General features: G+C 36.8%; 1 pseudogene; it reads right to left on the bottom strand.

Annotated features, from left to right (window-relative positions):
• Positions 1 to 4,509: 4,509 nt before the first annotated feature.
• Positions 4,510 to 5,333, bottom strand: LOC101593301 (annotated as a pseudogene).
• Between the last annotated feature and the right edge of the window lie 2,852 nt (positions 5,334 to 8,185).

The following is an 8,185-nucleotide window of genomic DNA, read 5'->3' on the forward strand; positions in this document are numbered from 1 at the left end:
AGAAATAAAGAAAAAAAAAAGTAGACATGAAATAGGTCCCTATATGAAGCAAAACTTTCTAGTACCATCAATTCTTAAGTCTCAGCACACACACACACACCAAACAAACAAAATAGAAGCACATGAAGACATGCCAACAAAAATGTCTCCAAAAACTTCACCCAACCCCCCAAAAATGATCCATGGGGCATCAAATGGGAAGGAAACCAATAGGCATACACCAGAATTATGCAAAATTACATCAATGGTAATAACAAAGCAGATAACTAAGTCATTTGGAAAGATCAAAAGAGGTATGAGTAAACCGATACTGAGACTATTAAACAAAATGGTCAGCAAGTTGATAGGAGACACTAATAAAAAGCTTGCCGAGCAAATAAATTGATACCAACCAGGAATGACCAGCATATAGAAAAATTAGAATCCGTAAAGCAATACCAAATAAAAATTGGGAAATTAAAATTTCTGTTGAAAGCATGAACAGCAGAAGTGACCAATGTATGGGCGAAGTGTGAGAACTCTAAGACAGGGCAGTCTTGTTAGTGACCAATTATTAAAGATATCTTAAAAACAACAACAAAAAATACAAAACATGGACCCAGCATTTCCTAGAAAATGCAAGGAAGATAAATCTAGGGTAATTATTATGCGTAAAAAAATCAGAAAGCAGCACAAATGACATAAAAAAAACTTGTGTCCAGAAATGATAGAATACTTTCAAACTAAGGAAAAAATAATTTATACAGTTAAGTGATGCATATAACTCAAAATAGCCATGACTGGAAAAGAAATTCTTTACAACCCATCAAAATCAAAATCTTGGCAGTATAACACAAGAACAGAATCTTAGTAAAACAATATTGAAATAAAACTAGGTATTTGTGTGTGTGTGTGTGTGTGTGTGTGTGTGTGTGTGTGTGTGTATTTAGGACAGGGTCTACAGGGTTTCACTACACAGATCAGACTCGTGATTCTCCTTTTTTCAGCCTCCCAAGCAGTGGAATTACAGGTGCGTGGCACCATGCCCAGTATCAATTTCAATCTCAGTGCTCCCCAGGGGCAGGGCTGGAATGACATGTGGTGCTGGGGATGGAACCTCAGTCCATGTGTCTGCCTAAGCAGGAACTTTAATCCACTGAGCTATCCAGACGGCCCTAAAACAAGATATTCTTGAAAAAAACTAAAATTATCAGTTCTGTTCAACTATGCTATTCACTGAGTATTTTAAAATTCTATTGAAAGATATCTTATAGTGATATAAGTATATCTGTGTTTATAGCAGCACAATTCATAGTGGGTAAATCTTCAAAGTGGTCTATATGTCCAACCACAGATGAATAGATACATAAAATGTGGCATTTATACACAGTGAAGTACTCCTCTGTCATAAAGATGAAATTGAGTTATTGATTCCCCTTGAAAACATATTGCTAAGATAAATCTGTTAGAAATTCAAGCTTTAGCGGCTGGGAGATAGCTCGGTGGTCTAAGCGCCTACCTGGCAAGCACATATCATGTCACCAAAACAGGGCATGATGGTCCACACCTGTAATCCCAGTGCTGGGGAGTCTGAAACAGGAGGATCACTATGATTCCAAGCTATTTAGCTAGACCCTGTACCAAATAAATAAATTAATAAAGCAATGCAAACTTTAATATCACATGGATTCTATTATATAAGAAACCTCTATTATCAATTGAGGAATAGAAAATTGATAATAGCAGATAAGAATATAGAACTGTCTCAATTAGGAAAGAGATCCAGACATATAGACAGAAAAAGTTGAAGGAAAAGGGATAAGGTAAAGAATTAAGATATGTTATATATTTGTCCCAACTCTGCAAAGGAAAGGAAATACTATGTAATACAAACATGTACTAGTAATAATAAGGGAAAAGGAAAAACAATTTATATTATAGTATTCTCCAACATATGTATGAGGTTTGCAGGGTACCAAATAACATGAATAAAAGAGGCTCCCCATGATGAATCATAGTCAAAATGCCAGAAGTCTAACAGAAAGACTGAATCATCACAGATAATAGAGAAAGACAAAATCTGAAGTAGAAAGTTAGAAGTCATTCGGATTAGAACTGAATATTCAACACAAACTTTAAAAGCCAGGGAGAGACTGGAGTTAGGACTTTCAACTCCTAAAAGAAGACACCTTCCATCCCAGAGTAGTATATCCTGCAAAATAGTCTTTAAAATTTATGGAGAAAGCAGGACCTTCTACAGCATGAACATTTCAAGAATTCATAACCACCAAATCAGCATTCCAAACAATACTCCAGAATATTGTATAGCCAATGAAGCCAAAATGGTGGGTAGAGTGAATATGTGGAGCAAGGTAAGTTATTGGAAAGAGAAAAATTAAAGGAGTCAAACTGAAAAAGTGAACAATGACATGGATAATTCAGTGAGTTTCAGTAATAATATTCAATGTACAGTGCTTCAGCCCACCAATTAAAAGATGCAGTTTGGCAGGCTAGATCAAACAACAAAACCAACAGGTTTGATATATTAAAGATTTCTCCAATTCAATAAGAAATTCACTGTATAAAAATCAAGGAAAGGAAAATTATGTTACAAGTACAAAGACCCAAACACAGAAGAAAGCATACGTGGCTGTTTTTATTTCAAAGCAAAGTTCAAGCTAAAACTGAATAGAAGATAAAAAGTTCAACTATTTGATAAGAGAACATTTAAACATTTTACCTGTGTACCTAGTTTCACAAAATAAAACAGGATATAAAAGATCAAATAAACAGAAACACAGATGTGGTAATGACCTTAAGGCCATTATTAAAATAAACAGCTAAAAGTCAGCCAGGGGAACCGAGTCACCTGACTCATCCCTCTACATACACTACACTGACAGCCACAAAATAGCCCTGGACTATAATGCACATGATGGACATATGAGACTACTCTGAGGAAATAGTCCAAAATAAAAGCCAGTAGCCATGGAAATCTACTCTAATAAGGGTAAATACTTTGCATACAAACTCAATTCATGATTGGTTCTGCTAAATAACTATGCACTTTGATTCTAAAACCTAAATTTAAAAATCATTATTTACCATAATTTGTCAATTTTTAAATTATAATTGATGCTATCAGTATTGCTAATTGTACTACAGTAGCTAGGATGACATATCTGTTGTAACCAGTTGTTCTCCTTTGTGTAACAATATTGGGAAGCTGTGTGGTAATAACCTCTCCAGAGCCCTACACCAGAAGACTGGGAACAGACTCGAACAGAAGCCAAAATCATACTCTCAGTTAATTGAGAAGGTAGCATCTTAAGACAGACACAAACTAAGAATGTTCTACACTCAGAAGATATCTCTAAAGAAGTTTACCTAGAAAGGTCTTGATTCTAGTGCTATATCTACTTACTATCAAAACTCACAGGAATCATCACAGACATCAAAATGAACATTTTTAATAGAAAATGGCAAAATGAAAGGGCATAATACAATCTCGGATCTCCAGCCCACCCAGAACAAGTCCAGGACATGTTAATATAGAAGCACCTAGAAGACAAATACCTGAAATTTCTGAAATGTTAGCAAGTGAAGTAAAGAAACAATTCCATGTGTCTATAGAGGAAATCAAATCAGAAAAATAAATCTCTCAGGTAAAAAAAGAAATGACAACCATAGTGAAAGAATTGTTCAGCATATCTAAAGAAGACATTGATTTATAAAAAATAGAGAAGCATAGAAAAAGGATGGAAACCTTGAGTGAAAAAAATATACAAAAGAATTAGAAAGCACGAAATAGATTTAAAGAGATATCTAGGAAATTAAAAATTCCACATAAAGTTGTCAAAACTGCTTTGATGAAACTGAACACAGACTTTTAGACCTTATAGAGGATTCCAGCTAGCTTTCATGAAAGGAAAGAAGAAGCCAGGAGATAACAATTCAGTAGCTGCAAGATGATGCAGAGAAAGACAGTATATGACTGATAGGTGTCAATGAAAAAGCATGAGTCAACACAAATGGCATAAAATGAATATTTACAGAATAGCAGAAAATGTCCCAAGTATGGGAAAATAGTCTGACATGCATATAAATGAGGTATATAGAAGTCCAAGTAGTGATAACCCAAATTCATGTAAACTGAGACATGATAATCAAGATCCCAGAAATTCAGCACAAGAGCAAACTATATATGTATTTTTTAAGCCAAGCAGACAGTTTAGACAGTGCAGCACTGCATTCCTCACTCCAGCTGAGGAGAGGGTGCTAAGGGACAGCAAGACCCTATGCCCTTCCAGAAATCCCCTCCCATCCAGAGTCCTTCAAAGTCAGCTTCTTTTCTTTCTGCTGGCAATAGAGACAAGAAGCTGAGAGCAGCAGGGAAGCATGAACACAGGTACTCCTCACTTCCTGAAGAGAATGAAGCCTCCCAACTCCACAGTCTTTGCTGGGAGTGTCAAGGGTGTCTGATTTCCTTTAAGTTCTTGGAATATGGGATCTAGCTAAAAGAGAGTACAGTCAGTGACCAGGCCAGGTGGGATTTGGGGTCACTGCCTGCAGGGTGGGATTCTGTATTCTTCAGAAGATGATTGGGAAATTCTTTCCTCCATTGCATAGAACTTTTTGCCCCCCATTGGTTGAAGTGCCCAGATGTCCCACAATGGGGTCTTTACTCAGCTCTTCTAAGGGCATGCGCTCAAATAGAAGGTGCCCTTCAAAATGGGTACATATCCAGTGGTGTAGCTCCAGCACATGAGTTATGGCATACATCAGCCCCCCTCCAACTCTCAGCACATAGGCCTATTCTACTAGCAGTGAAGGACCGATGATTTGCCATTTGTGCTTTGTCCCCTTGAAATGGGGGTCAGGAAAGAGAAAGAACATCTTTGTCAGCTGGCCCTTGTGGAAGAAGTTAGGAAGGTGCTTCATGGCATTACTACGGAGACAGGTAATGTTCTAGAAGCCACCCTTTGTGTTAGGGCCTAAATCCGGTCTTGAACCTAGTTTGAGACCTTCACCCGAATCTCCAAATCAGTGTGTCTGGGAAAAATGGTGACTGTTCCCACTAACAGGCCACCATAGCCACAGCCTACATCTACCAACTCCACTTGGGCCTGAACTCATTTTTCCTCGGTATCCTTTGGATCATCATGGCTTTGATTTTGAGTGAGTGGAGCGAAGAACTCTGGGTTTGGCTCAGACCATTCATCCCCTCTGGCTTCACAGGGTAGCACAAACATATGGTCTGCCATGGGGTTGGAGTATGCTCATTGCTGATAATAATGCTTTTGAGGTTGTAGAGCCCGGCTTCCCACTGTGCTCCCAGCCTTGGCTCCCACCATGATTCACCAAGAGCAAACTATTACAAGCTGTTAAAAAAAAAGAATGTCACCTATAAAGGAAAGCCCTTCAGAATCGTGGCACACTTTGCAACACAAAACGTCAAGTCCAGAGGAGTTCACAGTGAAGTATTTCAAGTCCTGAATGAAAACAACTTTCAATCCTGATTGATATGCCCTGAAACCCTATCTTTCAAAATTAATAGAAAAACAAATTATTTCTATAACAAAGAACAGCTGAAGAAATTCCTGAACAGCAAACCATCATTACAAAGAGTGCTGAAAGATATTCTGTGAACAGATAAAAATGACCACAATTCCAGGAAAAACAGAAAGAAACCAAAAAACAGAGCAAACAGTTAAATAGAGGGGAAGAGTAGGAAAGCAACATCAGAAAAATAATATGACAAAGATAAGAAAATACATATCAGTTAGAACCATTAATGTAAATGGCCTCAGTTCACCAATCCAAAAAATTGACTGGTAGTGTGGATCAAGAAACAAAATCCAACAATATCTTTTGTAGAAGAAACACATTTAATTCAATATGATTAATAGAAAGTCAAAGGATAAAAAACAATACTCCATGGAACAGGACCCCCCAAAACAAAACAAAACAAAACAAAACAAACCCAGTGGTACTTATTCTGTTTGCAGACATTTATAAACTTCAAAGCAAGAATGATCAAAAGAGATAAAGAAGGTCACTACATGCTTGTTAGGGGAAAATTGCAAGAGAAAGAGATAACAAACATAAATGCATGTGTACCAAGTATGGCAACACACAGGTGTATGATATATTTTAATTTACATGAAAAATCAAATGAGCAATGCAATGGTAACAGAGGACTTTAACACCTCATTGTCACAAAGAGTTAGATCAATGAGGCAAAAATCATCAAAGAGAAAACAGAATTAAATCAAACTTGTGAACAAATGGACTTAGTAGTCCTTTATAGAGTGTTCTACACAACAGCAGAACACATTCCTTTTCTGCTGCCCATGGGACATTCTCTAAATAGACCATATGCTAAGCCATAAAATATGCTTAAGTACCTGCAAAGGAATGGAAATTATCCCATTTATATGATCTGACCATAGTACAGGGAAATTGGAAATTTTGATTAAAGAACTTGTAAAAACTCCATAAACACGTGAAAATTAAACACTACCTTCCTGAACAACCAATCGGACAGAGAAGATATTAAAAAAGAAATCAAACAATATCTCCAATCAAACAAAAATGTGACTACAACTTACCAGAACTTGTGGGATATAATGAAAGCAGTCATCAGAGTGAAATTTATAGTGGTGAATTCTCACTGCAGGAAAATTGAGTGAACACAAATAACCAAATGCTATACCTCAAGTTTTTAGGAAAAGAGCAACCTAAGTTCAAAGGCCAAAGAAGAGAGTAAATTATAAGAGCAGTAAGTAATGCAGTGGAGCCTAAGAGAACAATACAAAGAATTAATGGATTGTGTTGGTTCCTAGAAAATATAAATAAAATCGATACACCACTAGCCAACCTAAATAAAAAAAGAGAGGAAAAAAAAGAGAAAAACTCAAATTTATGCAATAAGGAAACGCAATTAAAAACTTACCAACAAGGAAAATTCAGTGCAATTCTACAAGAAATTTATAGAAGATTTGACAACAATATTTGTTATACACTGTAATGAAATTGAAAGGTAAGCAATTTTCCCTTACTTATTCCTGAAGGCAAGTGGTCCTCTTTCTTTTACCAACCAAAAAGAAAGAACGACCCAATCAAAACAGAGAGCTACAGGTCAATCTTCCTAAGGAACAGAGAAGAAAAAAAAAATCCTCAGTAAAATACTAGCAAACAAAATGCAGGAAATCATCAAAAATGTTATACACAATTGCCAAATAAGATTCATCCAAGAAATGTAGGGATGATACAATATATGCAAATCAAGAAATGTAATACACTACATCAATTGAGCCAAAAACTTAAATCACAGGATCATCTCAAAAGATCAGAAAAGCTTTTGAGAAAGTCCAACACTCAGTCATGATAAAAACCCAAAAGAATATCAGACTAGGGGCTGGGGAGATAGCTCAGTAGAATAAGCGCTTGTCTGGCAAGTGCGAGGGCCTGAGTTCAATCCCTAGTTCTTAAAAAAATAAAAAAATCAGACTAGATGGTCTTTATCTCAATATGGTAAAAGCCATGTCTGATAGACCAACAGCTGACATCATAGTAGATGAACAAAAATTGAAAGCTTTCAATCTAAAACCAGGAGCAAGACAAGGAAGTCCACTTTCACCATTCCTTTCAATACAGTTTGGAAACATAAAACAATTAGACAAGAGAATGAAATAAGTGGAAAAGAAAGTTAAATTATCATTATTCACAGATGACATGATAGTCTGCATAGATGTGCTAAAACACCACCATAGGACTTCTAAATTTAATAATCAAATTCAGTAGCATAGTGGGATACAAAGTCCACACTCAAAAATCAATAGCATTCCTCTACACAAATCACAAACTCAGAGCTGGCCAAATAGCTCAGTGGATTAAAGCACCTGCAAGCAGGAGCAGAGGGCTGGGTTTAATTCAGGGCCTGCCATGCTCTCCCCACTCCCGGGGTGCTCTGAGATGGCAATTGAGACTGGGCGTGATGGCATGCACCTGTAATCCCAGAACTTGGGAGGCTGTGAACAGGAGAATCACTGTGAGTCTATTCTAGTAGTGAGACCCTGAATGCCCTGTAGACCCTTCCCTAAAAAACAAACAAAAAACCTGCAAACTCACTGAGAGATAAATTAGAGAAACCACATCCTTCACAATAGCATCAAAAAAAACCCCCTCAAAAACAAAACCCCCC

The sequence above is a fragment of the Octodon degus genome, unplaced genomic scaffold, assembly GCF_000260255.1.
Source record: "Octodon degus isolate 3935 unplaced genomic scaffold, OctDeg1.0 scaffold00042, whole genome shotgun sequence".
Taxonomy (NCBI): domain Eukaryota; kingdom Metazoa; phylum Chordata; class Mammalia; order Rodentia; family Octodontidae; genus Octodon; species Octodon degus.